This window comes from Haliotis rubra, unplaced genomic scaffold (assembly GCF_003918875.1).
Source record: "Haliotis rubra isolate DU_JTF1 unplaced genomic scaffold, ASM391887v1 Scf34, whole genome shotgun sequence".
Classification (NCBI taxonomy): domain Eukaryota; kingdom Metazoa; phylum Mollusca; class Gastropoda; order Lepetellida; family Haliotidae; genus Haliotis; species Haliotis rubra.
The window spans coordinates 1,325,215-1,352,786 of NW_025767013.1; the positions used below are offsets into that span (position 1 = coordinate 1,325,215).

General features: G+C 38.1%; 1 long non-coding RNA gene across 1 annotated transcript; it reads right to left on the reverse strand.

Moving 5' to 3' along the window:
* Positions 1–8,799: 8,799 nt before the first annotated feature.
* Positions 8,800–27,023, reverse strand: LOC124284626. Its single transcript, XR_006900601.1, has 3 exons — positions 27,014–27,023; positions 25,054–25,061; positions 8,800–8,875 (listed from the first exon to the last, which is right to left on the reverse strand). It is a non-coding gene; the product is annotated as an uncharacterized LOC124284626 (long non-coding RNA).
* Positions 27,024–27,572: the final 549 nt, after the last annotated feature.

A 27,572-nucleotide genomic window follows, 5' to 3' on the forward strand; every position in this document is an offset into this window, starting at 1 on the left:
ATGTGTGAAGCCCATTTCTGGTGTTCCCAGCCGTGATATTGCTGGAATATTGCTAAAAGTAGCATAAGACCATACTCACTCACTCTTGACTAAAACACATGCCATATTGTAACTGCCATTTTTGACCAGTTTTTGGCCATTTTATAATGAATTAAATGCAATTTGACATGGAGCTAATGATTTGCTAATGACATATATGTTTTGAGCATATTTTAATTTTTTTATCAATCTACAACATTGACCTTCAAAGACTTCTATGTGGTGCAAATGCATTTTGGGCACCTCTGAAGATACAATGCTGTTGAAGATGAAACTTTGTAATAATGTTATTTGTTGCTATTTATCTCCTTTGTATGAGTGTCCCAAAATCTCTGCTTACTGAAGTATGATTTGATTTAAAACATGGCCACCACAGTGTCCATTTTGGAAATGTCATTTTTGCCCATAATGAAGTCTTTTCTGCATCTGTTATTATGAGTGAGTGAGCTTAGTTTTACGCCGCACTCAGCATTATTCCAGTTGGGACCAGACAATCCAGTGATCAACAGCATGAGCATCGATCTGCGCAATTGGGAACCGATGACATGAGTCAACCAAGTCAGCGAGCCTGACCACCCGATCCCGTTAGTCGCCTCTTACGACAAGCATGGGTTACTGAAGATCAATGGTCTAACCCAGATCTTCACGGATTTCTGTTATTATGACATTTGATGTGCAGTAAGCTCGTAGTGTGTGGTAGATACATTTGTCATTGAGTTTTGGATATTTGATCAATTCACATGCAACATTTGTCTCTTGTTACTGTTTGTTTCGATATCTGCTCTAAAACTGCACCCGCATTTTGAAATGTCATCAAATCCAAATCATCACTCTCTGCTGTTTTCCTCAAGCTTTCTACAGCAAAGAAGCTGAAACATGGCTCAGGATGGTCAATAATTTTACTGCATAACAAAAAAAAAATGTAGTGGTTCTTCACATACATATCATGCGCTCTGACGATACACCAAGTCAGCTTTTGTCACTTTGGCTTGGCCTCTGACTAGATCCTTCATTGTTCAGTGTGGAAGTGGTTGTGATTGTCTAGACAGAACCTAACTCTAGTGACAGCAATTGGTTGTTATGTTGATGAAAATTACATCACCTTATTCTAGCTTCGGTGCTTTGTTCATAGGTTCAAAGCTTTCAAGTGTTGCAATTTGGGATTGGTCACTAAAATGACTGTTGACATTGATGCCATGTTTGCATTTACGGTAAATTGTTTAAAGCATTTAAACTACACTTATCTCTCTTTAATTCAGAATTCATCCCCTTCTATTTCCATCTCGCAACTTCTGTTTAACCAGTCTTCATGGATTTGAGTGTGCAAGTGTAGGAGAGTGACTGTGTACAGCATTTTAAGTTCAGTTTTTGGTTTTGAATTATTGTTCCATTTCTATTTTATTTACAACCATGATATTTCTGGAATATTGCTGAAAGTGTTGTAAAACCTAACTCATTCATTCGATCATAATTATCAGGATACTTCTATTGAAGTTAATAAAAAAAGATATCAAGTCATGATAGCTGAATTGTGACTTTCATCATCATCATCATCACCACCATCATCATCATTATCACCACCACCACCACCATCATCATCATTATCATCACCACCACCATCATCATCATTGTCATCATTATCACCATCATCATCATCTCTAAGTGTTAAAACTAAAATGTTTTATCTTAATTCCTATGATGAATCCTATCAGCCCTTGTCTTCCACAGATCCTCATTAGAAGACCAGACTATGACAATAATGGTGGAATACAGTCGTGTTAATCCTTTTTGTATTGTCTGCAGACACATTCACCCAGCTCTGTTAGTCTCTGCACAAATATATCACATACGTATCAGCTGAAATCAGTGTTCTGAACAGCAAACTCACACCTTTTAAGTCCCAACAACTCTCCATACATTATCAGATAGAGTGGTTGTTCTCATGGGTTCACTTCAAGATGGCCGAGCCGTGATCTCATGAAATATGGAAGAGACTTTTCCCCTTGGCACAGAATTCTGTAAATTGTTGATAGCTCTCATTAGCAATTCCCTTAAGCCCGAATTTCAAATGATTTAGATTTGGACAGAGAATAAGAACATTTACATATCAGGAAAAAGTAGTGTGAAACTTTAAAGATTAGGTTTATGTATACAACCCAGGGAACACTGCCAGTAGTTTTGAATTGAAAATGAACACTTGGTTGCATTGTTGATGTGGGAAGTCTAGCTGATAGTGCATGACTTTATCAGGACACAATATCTGTTGGAGGGTATCGGTATAAGAATGGGAATATTTTTTCACAAATGATTTTTTTAATGATATTCTACAGTAAAAATAATAGCTCTGCAACTATTGGAGTTGATTTAGTCCTGTGATGTTCAACAAATAGTGCTTTGTAATGTGTAAACTTTCTTTTCATCATCGTTCATATATTCTTAAAAAAAGTAGTGCCACCTGAACTTTCAATTTGGATAGGAAGTGTAAGGGTTAAAAAACGTTTCAAAGAAAGAAAGAATGAATGCACTTTTATGTCTCTTTATCACCACCCCTAAACACAATGCATGGTTGCACCTGCACAACACAGTGCATGGGGTGTCATTCTTGTTTTTGACAGTTTTCAAGATCAATAAATCACTGTAGACCAATAATTTTGACAATCATCTTGCATCACACAGTTGTTAGTGTTTGTATCTAGCCATTTCTTCTGTTTGAAAAAGAACATTGTACACATGCAAATTTCACATCATACACCAATCATCATTCAAGAGCGATTACTGTACAAATATGTTCATAAGGAAGTGCAAGTGGTGATGCACTTTCAAAACATTCATTATTATCATATCAACATTGACACCGATATATCTCCCACTTTTTTAAATTGTAAATTTAAAATGAAGTTCCCTACTTTTTTTAAGATTATACTTCAAAAAGTAGGTTAGTACAAAGACTAGCAATTGTGTTAAGTTTTGATGTGTGCTTATGTTTTAGCTGAATGAGTTTTCAAACTGCCAGTATGGATTTTTTAGCTTACCTATTTAGCATACTGACTTAATTGTAAATGTAAAATGTCCATGCCAGAGAATAACCAGTCTCTATTATCCACTGAAACAGATGCCAATATGCACAAAAAGCAAAATAGCTGTAAACATTCTATGAAATGATCATTGAAATCAGTTTTGAGACCAGGTGTTCCACAAAAAGGAATAGCAAGCAATTCCTTCCCTTGTAATGCCCACCTAATTTACATAAAAAACAATTTTTTGTTGGAAGATGATCTACAATAACACTCCTTCCAGACAATGGTGGCTTGTAAAAAACATGTAACATATGTTATATTTAGGATTACACTTTCTTAGTAAAGTACAAATTCCAGTACTTTTTGGGTTGAGCCCCATACGGGATTCGAACCCATACCCTCAGAGTCAGGCACCTAATTGCCAGCACACAAAGTCAGCCGCCTAACCCGTGACTTCCACTAAGTACTAGAATCTGTACTTTACTAAGAAAGTGTAATCCCCAATATTACTTGTTACATTTGAATACTTTCTAAAATGGCATTGTGTAATCATAGCTTTCGGCCGTGGGAGCCGTGCCAATTGACACATATCAGAGGGGTACACAAAGTCCGCTGTCTAGACTACGAGTTGTCTGGTTTCCATTTTTTGGAAGTCGCGGTGGCTGAGCGGGTTAGGCTGCTGACTTTGTGTGCTGGCGATTACCCGGTAGGTGCCTGACTCTGAGGGTGTGGGTTCAAATCCCGGATGGGACTCAACCGAAAAAGTACTAGAATTTGTACTTTACTAGGAAAGTGAAATTCCAAATATAACATATGTTACATTTGACCACTTTCTAAAATGGCATTGTGTAATCATTGTAAAAAACCCAGACAATCAAGTGATGAACTCGAAACTCAAGTGATGCTATTACTATTACGGATGTCCCTGTGTCAATGCCTGTGTGTTTTATGTGTGGCAATTGGTACGTGTACAGAACAAACTGGAAAAAACTTTGTTTAAATCAGGTAAGTCATAATTGCAGTAACTTTGTAAAATACTGATATAGGCAGGCAATAAATAACAGATACTGCATGCGAACAAATCATTGGTTGTATCATGCTTGAGTGGCATTTAGTAGTTGGGACGTACAATATTGAACAAACATTGTGGATAACAACTTCTTTTATTTTGTGAGTGAGATGTTTCGATACAGATTTGTGTACTGTTGTCAGTGGTACATGAATGTCCTGTTTGACAATGGTACAAGAATCGAAATGAAATAAAATGTTACGTTACATCAGTAACAGTAGTACATTACTCCTTTTGAACAGGATTTGTCACATTAGGTTTGTGAAATTATCTCCCTTTGATTATGTCCGTCAAAGGCATATTTTTTATACCGGTCTTATTTAACGTCAGGGGTTTAGAGTTATCGCGCTTGGCAAGCAAGAGGCTCCGGCCATGCTTTATGGGCAGTAAAATGGAAAATTAGGAAATAATAAGTCATCCGATTGCATCGGAACATATAGGACAACTAAGATGTAAGTACTCTTCATTTCTTACGTCTAGAGTATTGTTATTCTACTTTTATGTACCTGTTAGGGCAAATTTAGTGTAAATTAAAGTGATTTCATCTATCGGTAAAATAGCACAGGTTTTGGTCACATGCTTTATCTACATATAGGCTCGATTGCATTAATTTCCGTACATTTAATTTGAATTTGTTTATTTTCACTCTGTAAAGTGTATCTGTCAGGAAAGATACATGTAGTAAATTTGTGTGTATGTTTTACCTAGCCTAAAATTGAGATAAGTTTGATGTAAGAAACCCTTTGAACTTCGTCAACTTATGCTATTGTAAAAGGTTTGTAATTAGGATATATTTCACCTTTCAACCTGTATCAATTACTGTAGTCTTATTTTGTATATTATCCTATCTGCTTCATGTTATAAGGTACAGTTACTTTGAAATAGGACATAGGATTTATGGAACTCCATTGTAATTCAGGCCTTTGTTTTGTTTACAGCTTTTTACTATATATAAGCGATCAGTGTAATTTCAATCTAAGGACTGAATAAATACGACACTGACAAGCAGTTTGCGTTGAAGTCAATACACCAGAGCGCAGACAGCACATAAAATAAGTTGTTATCCATAACATTCATGTTCAATATTGGTTGTATAAGTCTTGTTAAGAGACTGTCAGTGTTTCACATTATCAGAACCATCAACATTATCATATATGACAAATCTAAAGTAAACATATGGAAACCAACTGATTATGTTAACAATGCACTTTGTAGGGTGGCAGGTATGTTGAATAACCTCAAGACTCTACTGAAATTGACAATTACACTGTTGCCTAGATTGAAAAAGGGCCTAGATTTTCGAAGCTATCTTAGACAGTCGTAAGTGCCATACATTAACATTAACTTACGACTATCTTAGCGCTTAGAGAGTTTAAAAAATCTAGGCCCTGGTGTGTATAGAAAATATCATAACTATTTGATCACATCATCATATTTGCATGCTTTGTATAACTTTCATTGCTGTTTTGCCTTTCCAATGGATTCCAATATAATCAAGACTGATATTCTCTGACCCTGATTTTTTCAATAATATAATGTAGTCGGAATTGTAAAATGGACTTGCTTTTTGAAGAAATTTCTTATGATAATGAAACAAATTTTGTCAGTTATGTTTTCAAATTAAATGTCAACTGAAGGCTGTGCATGCAGACTGAATGATAATTTGTCTGAGTAGTATTAAAGATAAAAACATCTTTAGCGATCCAACTGATTAAAACATACTTCTTGTGTCAATGGTATGATGGACTAAATAACTTCTTGATGATCTTTGTTTTGAATGTGTCTGGCTGATTTTGTATATTTTGCATTGTGTATGTAAAACCTGTTCTTTCTTTCTAAGAAGCAGTTTTCCTAAATAGATAAGCTATACATGTTGCATTACCTTTGACTATCAGTATTGTCATAATACAGAAACCTGTTGATTCCCCCAAAATCCAGATTCCATTTCAGTATTCAAAGATTCTTCACATCTGCAAGTTCAGGAAACACAATGGAGATGATCAATTTTTTGTTCAGTAATTCTTCAGTGAATGCTTGATGAAGAAACCCTGAACTGGTCCAGGAATGATATCCTTTGAAATGTCTCATTTTCAGAGATTGGAATACATGACTCACTAGAGGAAGAGACCAATTTGCATCAGGATTGCTTTGACTTTTTATGTTTCAATCTTTGGGGGTTAAGCAGAAATTACCAGTGTTGGCTGCAGCAGATTGCGACTGTCCATATGTTCTCATTAGAATCCTGTATTTCCTGCTCCAGACACATTCTATTGTCATAGCATACCTAACTCAGAACACAGGTCCTCCAATCTTCACTACACTACAAATCTCGTCTTTATCAATGGAAGCTTTAAATCTGTCAGAATATTCTCAGGAACTTGTATCTCCAAAGTGTTTTTGTAGACCCCACCAGGGTTCCAGACATTGGTTGCAGACATTGTGTGTCGGCAAACTAGAAGAATTGCTAACAACCTCCTGGTAACCACCTTGATAAAAAACCTAAACATCACTTAATCAGCATCCTTCAAGGAGTTTTGTCTCTAAGGACCCAGCTGGTTTATCATGTTGCAAAGGGTCTCAGCATTAGGATTTGCTAAGACAAGGATTCGTATCATTTGTTGTGGGTTAGAATTGGTCTAACGGGATCATGTGTTCATGGCTACTGACTTGGTTGATGCTTATTGTATCCCATTTGCATAGATCAGCTCATGCTGTCAATCACTTGCTTGTCTAGTCCACACTGAATTATTTACAGACTGCCGTCAGATAGATGGAATATTTCTGATTATGGCTTTAAACATTAAACAAACCAGCAAGTCGTATCATTTATCCATGTTCTGTAATGTATTTTCATAATGTGGGGTAGCCTAGTGGTTAAAGCGTTCAATTCCCCACATGGATACAATGTGTGAAGCCCATTTCTGGTGTCCCCCGCTGTGATATTGCTGGAATATTGCTAAAAAGCAGCATAAAACCAAACCCACTCACTCACTCACAAACTCATAATGTTGCATGATCTGACTATTTCTTGATTGCAACTTAATGTTTCTTGTTTCTAGGAAAATACAAGGTCCCTCATCCTCGTAACATACTAAAGGATATAACAAACTGATATATATCCTTCACATTTGTATGTGTAATTCAAAATATATATAATAAACTACAGTTAAAACCAACTCAAAGTCTGTTTGTGTTACCTTATATAAATATTGTTGCCAATGACCAAAAGAAGTCTGGAATTATTTGTAGATGTATATCTCATATCTCAAATCATACAACCACACTGTTTTTTCAAGACAAAATATCTATGTATTCAGTGTTATGACAAAATTGTGAAATTCATGAAAACATATTCTGAACTTAAAACCTGGTTTGGTATTTATATAAAATTATGTATCCAGTCTTCACTACAAACAAATTTAGATTGTTTTGTTCAGTATATCTTGGATAATAATAAAGATTAACTGATCTTTTGAAAACATATGCACAAGATGTTTTGTTGTTTGGCTGCATTTCACATACATGTTTTCATTTAATTGTAGACCCGTGAAGGTCCGGGTTAGAACTGATCTTCAGTAACCCATGCTTGTCAGGATCGGGCGGTCAGGCTCGCTGACTGGGTTGACAAATGTCATCGTATCCCAGTTATGTAGATCGATGTTCATGATGTTGATCCCTGGATTGTCTGGTATAGACTCGATTATTTACAGACCGCCATTATATAGCTGGAATATTGCTGAGTGCAGTATAAAACTAAACTCACTCATCATTTAATTGTTGCAGGGTTCATTGAACTGGAAGTTGTCATCAGTCTTGCCAGCTTGTCAATAAAACATATTAAATTATATAAAACATTACGAATGCTGTGTGAAAATTACGAATATTTGTTTATGGATGTTTTATTAGTCCTGTGAGATTTCTTAACTGTCCATGTCTTCACGTCAAGTAAAGAATTAATAAAGTTAGTAAAAATTAGCCTTTCAGGAATATCTTGGGGTTAGTTAATTTCCACGTCAGGGAAATCATCTGTGTCTAATTTTGGTTGAATGTCATTTTTACCATCTTTATGTAAGAACGTGAACAAAGGACTTTGCAATCTTCAAGTCATAAGAAACTTGTTGATGATGAGATTGTAATTAGAAGTATAGATTTTCAACAGCGACGCAAAAATGTACAACCATGTACAACAATTGTAATTTGATACACAAATATTTTTTAAGAAATGGAACTGATTAAAACTTCAAACAGCTGCAAGGATTTAAAAAGTTTGCATGTTAACATCACAGGATAATTTAATTTTCTGTATGAACCTTAAATTCACCTCATTTATGTTGTTGCCAGCATGGAAAAATGACACATGTTGCACATTTCTAAATGTTTGATTTATCTTAAACATCTCATTGGAAACTATTGGTTTTATTGATTTGTTTGCTTTGTTTGTTTGTTGTCTACCGTCGCACCAGTATTCCAGCTATATGCAATGTATAAAATAGGCCAAAAGTCCAGCCAGACATCAGGGCCGGTAACTTCAAAATGTTACCAGCCCAAAGTTGAGTTGAGTTGGGCTTTACGTCACATCGGCATTACTCCAGCCATATAGTGACGAGAACAAGTCAGCCCCAAATGGATTTAACCAGACCAAATATGGTGAATTATGTATGGAACATATAAAATTTGCTAGCTGTAAATTTGGACCGTCCGTCAGAAATCTAGACTGTCTCGGGCGGTCGGACGGGCCTTATTTCATACACTGCTATATGGTGTCTGTCTGTAAATAATTAAGTTGGGATCAGACAATTCAGTGATCAACAGCATGAACATCAATTAATGCAGTTGTCATATGATGACATATCAGCGTGTCTGACCATTTGATGTCGTTAGCCGCCTCTTATAGCAAGCAGGGTTGGGAATAATGGAACCAATGAATCTAAAACATTCCAAGTAAGACTCTCTCTTCATTGTGTCTCTGAAGTTTGCCCAGGTAGAAGATCCTTTTCTAGACAAGAACTCTGACATTTGTGCATGTTTTAATGCATTTGTCCATGTGTGGTATGATAGGCAGTGGACATTAAATAGCCATGTTAATTGTTGATGCCATTTTGACCTTTAAGCATTGATAACCACTTTAAAGTTGTGATAACACTAAATGGTTACTCATTTAGAATCTGGGTTATGAGACAGCAGGATCCATTAGACCTTGGCAGCCACTAGATATCCTCAGGTTTGTTATTTCACATTTCAAGATCACAAAATGACCCTGCCTCGGTACCCATGAAGATCCGGTTATAAATGATCTTCAGTAACCCATGCTTGTTGTAAGAAGCCACTAATGGGATTGGGTGGTCAGGCTTGCTGACTTGGTTGACACATGTCATCGTATCCCAATTGCACAGATAGATGCTCATGCTGTTGATCACTGGATTGTCTGGTCCAGACTCAATTATTTACAGACTACTGCCATATTGCAGGAATATTGGCGACTGCGGTGTTACACAACACACCAAACAACCAACCATGCCACACTAGAGTGGTGTTGGTAGCCACAGAGACACTTGTCTTATGCAATGATTGATTTGTATTGTATGTTTGAAAGTTCATTCTGAATTTTTTACAATATTTGTAAAACAATGTCAAATGTGCTGTAAAACACATGCTCACTAGATGACACAGTAGCACAGGGTCTACAAGATTTCTCATCCCAGAGACGTTCCAACCATGAAGGAAGTGTCTGCATCATGATCATGTGATTATGTACTGATTCAAGGACAAAATGGCTTCTGTCAAATTCATTACCGACTGACATAGATATGTAGATGTATTAGTATTTACATATATCTATGGTGACATCTTGTTTTGTATGTGAAATATATATTCCCCTGATTACCAGCTGCTGACTGAATATGATGTAGGGGGAATGGAGATGGGTAATGATATGTCTGACTTGGTGGTTTGTTGTGTGGCATGCAATAGCAACAGTCAGAATCCCAGAATATATAGAGAATCTCACCCAAGTGACTTTTGATATCAAATATATCACCGCGAGTTGATATTTTTACTTTTATCAACGAGTGGTTGATATATTTGATATCAGGAGACACGAGGGTGAGATTCTATTTATCATCAAAAATCATTCTTCGTTAGTTTTCAATGAAAAATGTACATCTCTGAACACAGTACTGCCATTAGACTTGCAGTGCACCGATGTCATAGCGTTGTGACGTCATCAAGTTCATGACATCATAGCATTGTTAGGGTATTGAACAAAATCTACTGTCAAAATTACATCTCTAAGGAGATATCGTTTGATCTCACACAAGTGGTATCTCCTGTGGAACACTGTTTTGGATGATAAAGACTTTTAATCCAACATATTCAATTTTTCAGGTCTTTGAATGGCATTCAGAAGGGAAAGATTGCAGAATACCGGATACCTTCTGCCATCTTTGAAAACTTTAGAACTGTGCATTAAATGTGCGCAACTTGACTCGAGTTTTTAGTACTTTGTTATCTTAGTGTACTGACGTTTTTTAGCCCTTGGATACCCGTTACTATCTTCTTTAGGGTTAGTTTAATGAATATTGTTAGGGTTAGAGTTAGGGTTGGGTTGGGTTGGGTTGGGTTTAGGGTTAGGGTTAGGGTTGGGTTGGGTTGGGTTGCTTTCCCACACTCATTCGGCTCCAACTTCCAGAATTCCGTAGGTCAGATTTTTCAAACCTGCACATATATTTCAAAATCGTTGGTTAGTTTAACTAACCGGAAGTCATCCCAAATAATCAGAATTTTATGGTTATTTTTTATTTTGATGCTCTAATTTTATAGCTTGTGCTTTCCTATAATAGAAGTGCACATGACACTAAACAATATGGCTGGTAGGTATTCTGTAACTGTACCTTCAGAAGTGATACACAATGTTTTGTGGCATATCCCCACTCCTTCATTCAACAGATGAATGTAGTAAGGTTATACACCAAAATGTTGTGCTCCTCATATTAAAGATGTTGACATCAATAAAACTCTCTTCATCATATTCTATCTTTGCAACAATTACTGTTTTAAAATGTATATCTATTGTAAAACAAATCTTAAACCAAATTGTTAAAATATTGTAATAGGAACATCAACATGAAAGACTGGCTGACATTAGATGACACATGTAAACTGATTCATGAGAATTAGCTATTGATGTATCAATAGTCACAAGGAACATCTGCTCTACAGACAGTAGAACACAATATGTTCTGTGTGACCCTGGGAATATATGTCACCATGACACAGCTAACTAGGACTGCAGACAATACTGACTGTCCCTCATCCAAACAGTTTTACAGACCTGTCTCATAGCTGTTTGTCAGTAATTATGTCAGTGACAATGTTGAGTGGTAGGCATAGTCTAGAATTGGTATGTAAGTGATGTGGCAGTCACCATCTCTCGGCATCTACTCTCTCAGAAACACATGACAACACAGGGCCTGGTTTTGTGAAGCGTTCTTAGTGCTAGGACTGTCACATGTCTGTATTACACAAAGATTGTTTTGTGAAACTTCAGCCAACCAACCCAATCATCCCTACCATCCCAATAATCTCTTGGACCAACCACCCAAACACTCCTTCAACCAACTACCAAATCACACCTTCAGCCAACCAACCCAATCATCCCTACCATCCCAATCATCTCTTGGACCAACCACCCAAACAACCCTTCAACCAACTACCAAATCACACCAACCAACCAACTAACCAATCAATCCCTACCATCCCTACCATCCCAATCATCTCTTGGACCAACCACCCAAACACCCCTTCAACCAACTACCAAATCACACCTTCAACCAACCAACCCAATCATCCCTACCATCCCAATCATCTCTTGGACCAACCACCCAAACACCCTTCAACCAACTACCAAATCACACCTTCAACCAACCAACCCAATCATCCCTACCATCCCAATCATCTCTTCAACCAACCAAACACCCCTTCAACCAACTACCAAATCACACCTTCAACCAACCAACCCAATCATCCCTACCATCCCAATCATCTCTTGGACCAACCACCCAAACACCCTTCAACCAACTACCAAATCACACCTTCAACCAACCAACCCAATCATCCCTACCATCCCAATCATCTCTTGGACCAACCACCCAAACACCCCTTCAACCAACTACCAAATCACACCTTCAACCAACCAACCCAATCATCCCTACCATCCCAATCATCTCTTGGACCAACCACCCAAACACCCCTTCAACCAACTACCAAATCACACCTTCAACCAACCAACCAAATCATCCCTACCATCCCAATCATCTCTTGGACCAACCACCCAAACACCCTTCAACCAACTACCAAATCACACCTTCAACCAACCAACCAAATCATCCCTACCATCCCAATCATCTCTTGGACCAACCACCCAAACACCCCTTCAACCAACTACCAAATCACACCTTCAACCAACCAACCCAATCATCCCTACCATCCCAATCATCTCTTGGACCAACCACCCAAACACCCCTTCAACCAACTACCAAATCACACCTTCAACCAACCAACCCAATCATCCCTACCATCCCAATCATCTCTTGGACCAACCAACCAAACATCCTTTCAACCAACAACCCAACCATCCCTTTGGACCAAGCACCCATCCTCCCTTCAACCACTCCTCAGAACAACAACCCAATCAATCAAAATACTCACCCACCCATCAAACAACCAACCACCCACTCAAACAACCATCCACTAAAACAACCACCCACACAAACAACCACCCACTCAAACAACCACCCACTGACTGGAGTAAAGTACATGTCCCTCCAGCCATTCAACTGTAAGATAACAGGTGTCACTTCTCTAGACGTGTCTATTTGGTGAAGAGTCTCATGGTAATGGACATATATTGACATCATTTAATGGCCAGAGTGAATAAGGGGTACCAAGAGTATTCCTGATAAAGGTTATTTGATCCAATATGTACAGATGTTTCAGGATATAATGTATCCCATATCAGCACCTATCCCTCCAATGGAGATAGAATGACATGTTTGCATTCCTTATCTGCAGTCTTGGATAATTTCCTTCACTCTTTCACTGTTTCACATATCTGCGATAACGGAATCATGTAATGAATTATAAACTATGGGCTTTTCCCATTATGAAATTTGTTGATGCGTTGTCTAACATGGGTCAATTTCCAGAAATTTGCATCGCCAGAGTTGTGCTAGATTTGTGAAGTCCCCCGATGAGTCTGGTCCTTTGATTCCGTTACATCAGTGTATTTGACAAATGGCTCAGCAATCATATGGAATGGAATGGTTAAGATGACAAACACTGTAATGTAATTGTTCAGGTCACAGGAGACAGTTCAGACTAAAACCTTTTAGGAGTGGAATGTTTCTGAGATATGGATGACTTCATAAATGACAAGCTGATAGAACCATATTTTCTTTTGAAATTGCACACATTTTTTACATGGTGGGTGTAATTAATCACCTTGTTTTTGCATGTCAAATAGGTGACGAATTGATATTTAAATGTTACAGTCATGTGGAATCTTTGGCATTTGTTGCTCCTGTTGTGTTTTTAGTGCCGCAGTGAGTGATGCAAGCGGAACTCCAATAATCCAATTCTTGGGTAACAGAATATTGTTGCCATGCTTTGATCAGATTATGGTATTGTGTTAAGATGGAGTGCCCATGATCTGTATAAATAATGCATGCAGCAAGGAAAGCATCCTGATAGTGGGATAACGTCCGATTGCTTGTAAGTGATGCAACCCACATTGCCATTCTTGTAGTCATAGAATTATACAGCAGTCCCATTAAGGAAAGGTTTGGTTTGGTTGGAAATTGCTTATAGCTTCTGTTGCTGTTATATTGAACTATGAAACATTTATCTTGGGGATTGGATTGTAGTTTGGTTGCCTTTATGGCTCTGAGAAACTATTTTAAGACACACATGCCATATGTCATAGGTTAAGGTCATATTGTTGCTTTAGTGATTGCCCCTTTAAGTGCAGTTTTTTTCATTATTTCATCATCATGTGATTCATGACACAGTCATGAAGTTTTACATATTATCCTTGGTACTAAATATCAATTTTGTGCTTAATAGATAATGCACATGGAAGTCGTGCTTACTATTGAAGAGAAAGTAACTGATTAATCCAATTCCGCTCCCACAAGCCTTTTTTGTCCACCCAGTGACTTTGGGAAGAGTTACCTTCCCATGAGTCCCATTTTTGTAATCTGGGGCCATGTGCTCTTGTGTGTGTGTGACACCTTGACGCATATGATACCTGAACCAATTAAACCTATGACACCACAGGCACCACTATTTTTCACTTACTTATATTGCACTGATGGGACTACATGGAACCAGTGAAACTGAATTTTTCCAAGGGTGATTCCATTGTGACTCTGAAGTTTGTTCAGCTTGAACAAATACTCAGATATTTGTGCATGTTTTAATGCATTTTTCCGTGTGTGGTATATGCACATATAATGGCCATGTTAATTGTTAAATACAGCTTAGCAAATTATAATAATATGACATGAAGCAGACATGCAGTGATACAGAAACTTTATGTTCAGATCATCATTTAACCCCACTCACTGATTCAGTCCTGTTTATATAGTAGAACGTTTATGGTGTTTGCATGTCTGACCACACAGTACCATCAGGTGTATTTCCAGGCCCACAATGATCACTTTATACACACCATAATATTCCTTGATAATGGATCTCCTCAGGTGAACAACCTGTAAAGATCAGGGTGCCATTGTACAAAACGATCTTAGCGCTAAGGTGACCGTAAACTCCCATACCTTAACATAGACTTAAGGTAGCCTTAGCGCTAAGGTTGTTTTGTACAACGGCACCCTGGCTTAGAACTTGTCTTCAGCAAACCCAAGCTTGTTGTAAGAGGTGACAAAGAGGATCAGGTGGTCAGGCTCACTGACTTCGTTGATGCATGTTATTGTAGTCCCATGATTGGCATCATCCTCTTTCCACAGAGGTTACTCAAGTCATATCTTCCCACGTAACCTCTGTGTTAATAGGGCCATATTTCCCGGTTCTCGTAAAATCCCCTGGCGAAAAAAATCGCAACACAAATTATCTCCCTTCTTTCTATCCAATCAGAACACGTGTTACATCAACTTGGATCCAATATGGCAGCCGCCATGAAGTTAGTTGATCAATATGCGAAGGTTGGATTTGGTATTTCATGTTTAACTGAAAATCAGAAACTAGCAATAGGAAGTGGGGCCACAAACATCCCTCCTCTGTCGATGACTTATGTTGATGTGACACACAAGACATTTGATGGCTAGCTTGTCTGTTGTCCACAAGGGTGATGGAGACGCCATTGATCCACCATTACATGACTGAGTTTTGTCTAGAAGAAACGTTTGCGTATCGCGCAGGGGAAGAAGTTCTAGTTTTCCTGAAGCATATGGATGATCACTTTTGAAACAATGTTGCTGATTGCACAACTAAATCTGATTGCAACCAATCATGAATCCTTAACACTTGTACCATGAAAGGGCTGTATTAGAACAGAGGTTACGTGGGAAGATATGACTTGAGTAACCTATGTGGGAAGAGAGTGGATTGGCATGGGTAGATCTGTGCTCATGTAAGTCACTGTATTGTCTGGTCCAGAATTGTTTATTTATATATGCTGCTCTCATATAGCAGGAAAAATGCTGCAAACAAACAAAATCCTCAGAAAAACAAGGTTTTACTGTATTTGTTTTGTAATTATCAGTCATGCCATTATTAAAATATGAGTCCCAAGAACTGTCTTTTGTCTGCTCAAAGTAATGAAGTGCTTTTTCCCAAATCCATTATTTCATATTTTGAAATAAGTGACATTTACCTGTATACTCAGTCTGTCCATCTAATGTAAAGACATATCGGAACCATCAATATCACCCATTTCATAATGGAGGACTAAAGTATTCCGTCTCACTTCAAAGGTTCTGTTCTGTTACTGTTAATGCTTTCCCTTGATAACATTCCAATAAATTAATAGAGTATGACATTTCCAAAGATCAAAGACTGACAAGTTCATACTTCAAAACATCTACACCCACCAACCTTCCTATATGGATGCTCCAAAGGATACAAAACCATGTTTGTTTGCGTATTTGCTGATATGATCCACAAGTAGAAGATGCCAAAATGATTGGAACCCAATCCATGAAGGTGTTTTCTGGATGTCTGCTGGTATGGAACCACTGTACTTAAAAGTAAACATAGTAAACTGCAATGGATGAACTTCAAAGACTAAAGATATATACAGAATCAAAATGGAATGGAGTTTTTTTCTCTATGGCTTACTGAAGAGATAGTGTTTGAACAGCAACGTTGTCCTATTTCATATCATTCTTCAGATGTAATCTCCTTCATCTGTCCAAGACCAGTCTGAGATGAATGTTTTCCGAAAGGGCTCAGGAAAACTTTTCTCGTTAATCTGGAACAGACGGAGAAGCTGGTTTTATGTGCGAAAGCAACAAATAGTTTTTGGAATATGCTTCCTTTGAATTAGCAATGACTGAATGATGGAGATACACAAACACAAGCAATTTAAGGAGACTGTTGAGGAGAAAGCTCATTGATTACTCTATTTGTATGGCTATTTGAAGAAAAACATTGTTAATGCCATACAACTTACACTGTAGTTCGGCTTTATTTCTCTGATACCATGTTTTCTTGCTGTAAGTTCATTCAGAAATGCTCAAATTGATTTTTTTATGTCATTAGGATTTTGATTAAACTGTCCGTGTTTGCAGGGAGGCCATTTATCCTTCAAAAAAAAATGAGATCACTTTCGCGGAAACATGTGTAAAAGAAATGATTTTACCAGTGGAGATGTTCATAGAACATAAACTATGTTTGTGAAGAGGTTCTGTCAGAACGGCTGTTGGGATGAGGAGGACACTTATCACAGTGTTCATTTACATGCTGCTGTGGGGATATGGCCATCAAGTTATTTTGGGCAGCTTTTCTTCATCAGCTCCTCCATTTAGGTCAGTGTTTGGATGGTTGAATGTATGAACTGTTTGTAAAGAAACCGCTGAATTGATATGGCAGATCAACTCATTTGTAAAAACTCAGTCGCTCTCAAACTGTCATCTTTAATCATTATCCTGCTATTGAAACATATGTTCTTGTATGAAGGTAATTATTTTTTTTCTTGAGCAACTCTTGAACAAACATACCTATTTTGTATGTAACAGGACCTGTTTTACAAATCCTTGTATTAGAATCATAGTAAATCAATAGTTTAGTTAATGATAATCATCTCACTAAGAGCCCCATTTCACAAAGTCATCTTAGATCTACAAAGGTTGTTTCTCACGTACAGTTTTTGATCATATAATGGGAAAGGTTCTCAGCAAGATAGAGCCAATCTTCATTTACAGAAACATGGGTAGGACCTCTTGCAGTGTTTACAAATATGGCATCACCGTTGTTTCTCGATTAAATTGGCATTGATGATAAGAGATGGGATAGGTGTTTTGGGGATCAAAATAACAGTAAGAGAAACCACAAGTTGCGTGTCTACAGTGAGTGAGTGAGTGAGTATGGCTTTATGCTGCTTTTAGCAATATTTAAGGAATATCACAGCAGGGGACAGCAGAAATGGGCTTCACACATTGTATCGAAGTGGGGAATCTAACCAAGGTCTTCGGCATGACAAGCGAACGCTTTAACCACTAGGCTATCCCACAGTCATTTGTGTCTAAAACAGCTAGGATGAAGCCAGTCACAAGTGTAGGCAATTATGATATATATTGTGAAGAAACTTGGCAAGTATAATGAGGATATCAAGTCCCATACCTGTGTGTGGACCTCTGTTAGCGTGGTGTCTTTTCCAAAATTAAGAAAAGTTGCTTTTGTCTGAAATATGTCAGAAATTTGACCTTGTTTCATTTTGTTTTGAAGGATGTCTGTATTTCATATTCCTATCATGAAACATTATATCAGTTCAGGCAGACAAAACAAACGTGACCTGGGTAGATTCCATTTAATAAAGGGCAATACTGTAGCAAGTGGACTGAAGGATTACTGCAAAAGTCGATCTCTGACATATTTGAAAAATTATGTGAAGGCAATTGACTTTTTGCCTCATTGATAGTTCAGTCACCATCTAAAAGATGGTTTTGGTTGGAACTATAGGGACTGTTGTAACCGTCTGACTGAATATTGTGATATATTAAAGGCATGGATCATAATAAATCAAAATGTTTAGATATCGTTTATGAGAAAAGAATATACTGATTTTGATGATAGAATTTAAGAATGACGTTGAATTACAACAATGGATTGTTCAGATGCTTTGTTTTTCTATGGAACTTGCTGAGAGATTCCCACCGATTCCCATCCTGCGAGGTCCAGAAAGGCTGGAATGAATGAACATTTTCTGGAATACTTTTTTTAGTCAAACCATTAACCCACAGACTGAAGTGACGCTATCAAACCTAGTCTGTCTCACAGTCCCTGAACCATATTATTTTCCCTTTTGCCTGACCCTCTCTGCAGTGCTAAAGCCCTACATGAAGCAAGTCCAGATTTCCTCAGGTTCAGGAACTCCCTTCTCACTGGGGTCCCTCTTCAATTTAAAAGGAATTGTTTGTTTCTTTCAAAATTATATATATTCAGAGACTAAGTATATGTCTATGTCAAAACTGCATGCTTCTGAAATATATTTCTAAACAAATTTCATAATATTCAGTTGACTACAAAACAATTTCAACAGTTCTATGTTTCTGAGAAAATTTAAGCCTAACTAACACAACATGGTTTTACATTCAGAATTCTTAAATCTTTCTCTCCCTTATTAGAATCCTCCAAATTTCGTAGCCTAGTGGTTAAAGCATTGGCTTGTCACGCTGAAGGCCCTGGGTTTGATTCCCCACATGGGTACAATGTGTGAAGCCCATTTCCGGAGTCCCCTGCCATGATATTGCTGGAATGTTGCTAAAAGCGACGTAAAACTCAACTCACTTGCTAAACGTTATAACTGTATTAGGCATGTGTGGTGTGTTGTGATATTGCTGGAATATTGCTAAAAGCAGCGTAAAACCATACTCACTCAATCACTCTTTTTATTATCTCTAAATCAAAATGTTTTTGAGCAAGGTTCTTTGCAAGAAATGTTTACTGTGACAATCGTAAAGCCTTAATATTCCAGTAGGAGCAATTTAATATCAAACACGCTACACAAACTGTTGCCCCAGAAAAATATGAACTTTCAATGCATTGTCAATATATTGACTGATCAATTTTAAGAAATGAGACATGAAATATTCTCAGATTAGCAATCTGACTCCCAGACCAAGAACTTTATACCATGAGTATTATGGCAGTCGGAAATGTAACAGTTCTTATTATTTCGCAAGTATTGCAATGTAGTTCATGGTCTGGTGCCAACCTGACTCAACTGGTTTTGTCGGAGAGACATATATCTGAAACCGGCGGTAGCACTTAATCAGGAAGCCGAGCTCCAGTGAAAGGATCAGTTCTTTCTTCAATTTTAATTCTTGAGAATTTATTTCCCAGCGACTGATCGAAGTGTAGATGTGTGTCAGCATCAAAGCCCATCCATCAGATTGATTTCCGGGAAAATAGACATTCTGTTCTAACTGCAGAAGTTGTGTGTGTGTAATATAGGAAATTCACTTATAAATTGATCCCAGAAGATTGCTTTATTTGTAGGTCAGGGCCCAAAGTTTATTTCATCCTGAATTGAGTTGCTGACTCACTACAATAGGCCCAGGACTCTGGCCCTTCTTGCTGTGTTTATATGCTTTGTTACATCAAAGTGTTAGATTCGGCAGTTGGGTGAAGGTTATTGCAGATGTGTCCTGTTTTCCGAGGATTTGTTTTCTGTCTAAATATGTGATTATGTTTGTGGTGTGAAGAAAACGGTACTTCATCCTGATACTCCTGCAAAGAAAATTTGAGTTAGTGAGTGGATCACGTTCTGCGCCAAAATCATTTTTATGTGATAATTTGTGAAAATTTGAGTGGTGAGAGAATGCTGTTTTGTGCCATACTCCAATATTGCATAATTGACATAAAAAAATCTGGATGAGACAATGCTTTGGTTTATGTTTTTAACAATATCAGAGTTTTTTACCATCAGTATGATGACAGCAACCCACTGTAATTGTAAGTGATTGTAATAATTGTCAAACATTGTCTTTTTAAGAAGAGTTTTTTCCATAATAATGTATGAATGTTTCTACCTCTTGGTTACCCAGAATGATATGGTGCTATTATGAAAACAAACCAAATGAACCCATGAGCAAACAAGTAATATTACCCATAGCACCGACTTACCTAATTGCTCAAGCTTAGACGATCCACAATTATACAACCTTGATTGTATGACTTTTGTATAAAACGATTGTAACTAGAACTGTCACCTGTCAATGTGTATGATTTTTGTATAAAATGACTCTACCAACTGATGTGAATAAAAAAATGTGGAAAAAATACAACAACCCAAGAATGTTTGTGGACACTGTAATTGTAAGTGATTGTAATAATTGTCAAACATTGTCTTTTTAAGAAGTGTTTTTTCTGCTTCCAAACAGCTGAAAGGCACTACCCAATGAATGTTATTTGTTTCTTTGAAAGTCAAGTATTTATACATCTGGATCTTAAATGAATTGTTGCCATGGGTTTTTATTCAAGTAGTGTACTGAGAAGAAACAAATTGTCAAGAAACATATTTATGTGTTAGAATAAGGGGAGAAAAATATGGGCTTCAAACAACATTATTTGGATTTAATCACACACATGTACAAATCACATTACATTAGAAAATAACTGAAGTGCTTCAGTAGTGTTGCTTTTCAGCTCAATGACGTACTGGGCAATAATCAGTCTGTATTTAAAGGTACTGAATCAACAGTTTCTTATTTTGAGAGAATCATTTGAGGATTGTGTTGCTTTGAAGGGACAAACTCATTGTCCTTGCGTGATATTGAACCATTGTCCTCATTTGGGAGTTGCTCGTGGTGAGTATTGGACTCGGGTTCCTTGAAACACTGTTGGAAGCCATTCCTGTCTCTAAACAAAAATGAGATGTTATTGAAGGAAATTTCCTTTGGCATTTGTTATCATTTCGCTTTTACAGTCTTTAATGATGACTATCAATACCATGAAAACATCTGACAAATTCATGTTTTGTTTCAAAATATTTGATGGTGTATTTTGCAAGGAATTAATCCAAAATGTCAAACAATGTTTGACATTTTAGAAGAATTGATGTTTTAGATTAATACAGAGCACCTTGGAATAATGTGGAGAAATCATTAATGTTGGGATCTATGTGTAATGTGAAATGATACTGGATTCAAAATATCTAGTTTATTGTTTGTGATAGATAATGTGTTTCATGATGTTGTAGAATTACAGACACCATTACCTTGGACCATTCATCTTTGTGGACAATGGGTAATCACAATGGTGGCTAAGTGGTGCAGAAGAACTCACATGCGTGAAGTGGTATCCCTCAGCTCCATTGTATGTCCTGGAGCTTATTGTGCAGGGTCATGGATTAAACATCAGGTTGGGTACTGGAGCTCACTGTGCAGGGACATGGATTAAACATCAGGTTGGGTACTGGAGCTCACTGTGCAGGGACATGGATTAAACATCAGGTTGGGTACTGAGGCTGACTGTGCAGAGTCATAGATTAAACATCAGGGTGGGTACTGGAGCTCACTGTGCAGGGACATGGATTAAACATCAGGGTTGGGTACTGAGGCTGACTGTGCAGAGTCATAGATTAAACATCAGGGTGGGTACTGGAGCTCATTGTGTAGGGTTGTGGAATGAACATCAGGGTGGGTACTGGAGCTCATTGTGTAGGGTTGTGGAATAAACATCAGGGTGGGTACTGGAGCTCATTGTGTAGGGTTGTGGATTAAACATCAGGGTGGGTGCTGGAGCTCATTGTGCAGGGTCATGGATTAAACTTCAGGGTGGGTACTGGAGCTCATTGTGCAGGATTGTGGATTAAACATCAGGATGGGTGCTGGGGCTCATTGTGCAGGGTCATGGATTAAACATCAGGGTGGGTACTGGAGCTCATTGTGCAGGGTTGTGGAATGAACATCAGGGTGGGTACTGGAGCTCATTGTGTAGGGTTGTGGAATAAACATCAGGTTGGGTACTGGAGCTCATTGTGTAGGGTTGTGGATTAAACATCAGGGTGGGTGCTGGAGCTCATTGTGCAGGGTTGTGGAATGAACACAGGGTGGGTACTGGAGCTCATTGTGCAGGGTTATGGAATAAACATCAGGGTGGGTACTGGAGCTCATTGTGTAGGGTTGTGGATTAAACATCAGGGTGGGTACTGGAGCTCATTGTGCAGGGTTGTGGAATGAACATCAGGGTAGGTGCTTGAGCTCATTGTGAAGGGTTGTGGAATAAACATCAGGTTGGGTACTGGAGCTCATTGTGTAGGGTTGTGGAATGAATATCAGGGTGGGTACTGGAGCTCATTGTGCAGGATTGTGGATTAAACATCAGGGTGGGTACTTGAGCTCATTGTGCAGGGTTGTGGATTAAACATCAGGATGGGTGCTGGAGCTCATTGTGCAGGATTGTGGAATAAACATCAGGGTGGGTACTGGAACTCATTGTGTAGGGTTGTGGAATGAACATCAGGATGGGTACTAGAGCTCATTGTGTAGGGTTGTGTAATAAACATCAGGGTGGGTACTGGAGCTCATTGTGTAGGGTTGTGGAATGAATATCAGGGTGGGTACTGGAGCTCATTGTGCAGGGTTGTGGATTAAACACAAGGTTGGATGCTGGAGCTCATTGTGCAGGGTCATAGATTAAACATCAGGGTGGGTACTGGAGCTCATTGTGTAGGGTTGTGGAATGAATATCAGGGTGGGTACTGGAGCTCATTGTGCAGGGTTGTGGATTAAACACAAGGTTGGATGCTGGAGCTCATTGTGCAGGGTCATAGATTAAACATCAGGGTGGGTGCTGGAGAATATTGTGCAGGGTCATGGGTAAACATCAAGGTATACACTGGTGCTCACAATGCAGGGTCATAGAATAAGTACCGTCATCTGTATCATCCATGGTGAGAGAAGGTGAAGGTCATGACACAGACGTCCCTTTAAAAAGAGTTTTTTCACAATCATGTCTAAGAAATAGAAGTCTGGAAGTGATTTGATTACACCTGAGACTCAGCTCAATATGTACACAGCAAATGTATCAAACTCTCGGACATTTGAAAAAAGGTATCAAGACATGTCTCTATACAGTTGCTGGAACTGTTTTTGTCAATCTTATGATCAGCGTCTAAATGTCATCGCATTACCCATAGTCCCCATTCAGTCATAGCGATAGGTCTCTGGATCACCTCCTTACACAGGAAGCAGCTGAGATTTAATTGTGAGGTGAGCCTGGCGATGGTGAGTTAGTTTCCCTGCAGCATGCTACAGCCAGGCCCTGTGTGCCATCAACGGGGATGAGATACTCAATTACTTGATGCCATACTTACTACTGTGTCCTGAAACAAAACTCAAAATCTCCTAACTGCCAATGTGTTTAAATCGAGACAAACTATAGAATTCCAAAGAGCTATCGAAATTGTCTGGCATCATTCACGTGTCTCGAAAACCCACAGTGTCTCAGATTCTGTAAAAAGTTCATTGTGATTTAGGAGTTCACTCACTCTTCCTATTCTAGAGATTATTGAATTTCAATCTCTGTGGTCTTAAAGGTGGCATTTGGCTTGTCTGAACAGAAATGGAGTAGGGCATTTCATCCCCTGAGACAATATCAAGATGACTCCACTGGAGGTGTCAGTTTTTTCATGGAGGTCGGCAAAGTTTATTCCATGTTCAGAATGACCTGCAAAGGTAAGACTGCGAAGCTTTGTCTTTACCCAATCAGCTACCATGTGTATACTGGGAGTTGAGTTTAGGGTGGTTATTGAAGAGTTGGGAATTTCTCATGTGGTTTATGAAATCAGTTCAGGTTTGTTTCTTTCACAATATGGCTATGTATTGTTAAAATGTGGTTAGATGCAAAACTCACATTTAGACCATAAATGTATGATAACCCAAATAATGTGTAATTTCTTTCGCAAATTTTCAAAATGAGAAATTATAATGGTAATTTCATTACCTAAAAAATCATTCTAAAATAAGGCCTACAGAAAGCAAAATATCAATGAAACATAAGTGAGTCAGTGAAGAGTAAGTGAGTGTTGTCAGTAAAATTCAGACTATACTAATAACCAGTAAAGAACAGTTAGGTCATGACAAACCAATACAGAAGACATGATATATGCCATTGGGCTAAGAATGGGTCGAAAACTTGTTTGACTTCCAAACAGATTTCCTTCAAGTGAAAATATATATGCATTTACCTTTTTCTTTATTTCTTCTGTGAATATGTATTTTATAGATATCATTTGTATTTATCATTATCATGATTAATTTAATAGAAAAACAAAACTCTGTGTATATATCTATGTAAACAGATCTCTGCCGATAGCCAAGCATGGTTTCAATCATAACATAAGTATGCTTTTTTGAATCTCTATTAGTAAGAGATGATACAAGGTGATACTTGTGGAACCCATCACAAACACATGCAAAGGCATGTCAAATGTTCACGTAAACACTTTAACATATGGTATAAGTCAAAATGGAGAATTACATTGATCATCATTCTGGTCAGGAATGCATGGTGATATAGATATTTTCATTTCCTTATTTACTGATTTTGATACCATTTCTAGATAGTTCATTGTAATAATAATAATGGCTATTTGTAACGCAACTGTTTCCACGCACTTGTGCTAAAGCATTATTACCCCAGATAACCCAAGCTGCCTGTGAGGCGCTAGAAGGTTAACAGTCATATGACTTATCCCACTGGGTACCCATTCACTGCTGGGTGGACAGAGGCAATTAATGAACAAACTCCCTTGCCAAAGGTGAGACCACATGTGTCACGTGTGCTTCATTGTTGGGAGGAAGACTGAAGTCCCAGAAACTCTCAGGAGACAATCTGCCAAATACTGTCACCCAAGGAATGTCTGCAACCAATGTTCTTTAACTTCAACTACAGTGTGTTTGACTAGAAAGTGTCCCCATCAATTGCTAAGTATATCAGTTTAGAAAGGTAGTTAATTAATATAATACATATTACGAGGCAAGATGTTCAGGAATAACCTGTACCCAAACACCTTTTCAGCTATTAGAAATTGTCATGCATCACAGAAAATGTTGTTTAACAAACTATCATCATTATAAACATGATTGTTGACAGTTGGCATGGAGGGGAGCACAGCAGCAATGGGAATAGACAGGTGCATCTGATGCATGGGAATTTCGTGGTAACTGCTGTGTGCTGATGACGATAACTACATTTCTAAACTGATTTATTTAGTAATTCATGGGGACACTTTCTAGTCAAACAGACTGTAATTTCGTGACCTTGGCTCTACACACAGGACCACACACTACGACAGTATTGGTTTTGTTGTTGTTGCAGAATTTTGAGGCAGTGGGGTAGCCAAGTGGTTAAAGCATTCACTGGTCATGCCAAAGACCCGGGTTCAAATCCCCACATGGGTACAATATGTGAAACCCATTTCTGGTGTCTCTCACCGTATTATTGCTGTAATATTACTATAAGCAGCGTAAAACTAAACTCAATCAATCAATGTTACAGTATTGGCTTTTTATTCCGAAGGTTTTAGTTCACACATCTGACAATCACCATAATATGTACTTGCCATGCATGGTAAGCCAACAAACAGGAAAAACACATACAGTTTTATTGATATACCTGTTTAAAGTAGGAAGAGCAATATACTGATGCAATCTCACATGAGAGAAAAAAATACATTTCTATAAAAGCATTTCGATCAATTTTACCTTCTTGTCTCTGCATTGTTAGTTTTAAGTTCCAAGTCACTGCCTGTTGATTCTCAAGTCAAATCCAATCAAATACATTGCTCCCAAGCCACTGTGGCATCTCTCATAGAATAGACTTTACATACAAGATTTTTGCTTGTTTAGCTTTTCGTGCAAAGTGTTCTGTCATTTGAACCTGGAATTTGCAAAATGACATACCTGAATTTCACCCTACCATTCTGAGGTGTTACTGGCTTTCCAAAACACTTTGATTAACCAGGAATATTGTTCAAGGCAACATAGAGCTAACCTAACTCCCTCAATCACTAGCTGTAGTGAGTTAATTTTTGTGTACTTTAACAGTGAAATTCCAACTGGGATATGACCTTCACCTTGCTCTACCTATGTAGTACATACATGAAAATGATTCCTGTCAGATTGTGATAATTCAATTAATGCCATTATGTGATTAGAAATTAAAGATTCATGGTTTGATGCACGATGTATTTCAGCCTGAAGGACTGTAGTGTGTAGATATCAAGCAATTGACTCTTGACATTTCTCTCTAATGCTGTTAAGGAAGGCTACTGGCCAGTGGGTCACTCCAAGGTCATGACGGGGACATTGGTCATCAGAAGGTACTAAATTGGATCAGGTAGACAGGCTGCATGATTTGGGATCATGGGTGCCCAGTCACCAAAGGCGACACAGTTCTCAATGCAGGATGGAGTCCCTTGGGCAATCATAGTATCCTGAATCCCAAATTTTCACAGATAATTTTATGTTTGTACCATGACCATTCTCACCAGTTCCACCAACCCAGATAGCATCCAGACGTTGGCCCAATGTTGGCAATGGTTTTGCCAACATTGCCAACGTTGGGCCAACGTCCGAATGCTATCTGGGAAAGTGGTAAATGTCTGAGATCAACATTCCTTTGGGCTTTAATTCCAAGTTAGGCTGACTGATGAGATATAGCTGAAGTACTGTTTAAGGCAGTGTTAAACGAAGCTCATTGGTCACATTCTAGGCTGTATCATCAGAATAGATGTTAAAATACTTAATTTTACCTGTCTGTCAGGAAAAAAGGAGATAAAACAAGGGCTCGTCGGCTCGAAGTCCGTATTTTCTGTCTCAATAGGATATCCATGTTAAAACTGCATCATATGTTAGTGGGATAGCACCATGAAACCAACTTCAGTCTGAAGTGGTACAAGAGTGAACATGCATGTGCAGGTGTAACGGTAAAAGCACCATTATCTTGAATGTGACATTAGACCACATTTCACCTCACCAGCACCTGAGTGGTATTGATTGGTGCTCATGTTTTCAGTCATTGGTTTGGCTGTTCTTATCTTGATTAACCACAGACTTGTATATGCAGATAATTATCCACTCACTCGCAGTTGATTAATTATAGAGATCCGGGTTAGAATTGATCTTCATTATCCATGCTTGTCATAAGAGGCGACTAACGGGATCGTATTGAAACATGTCATAGTATCCCAATCGATGTCCTTGCTG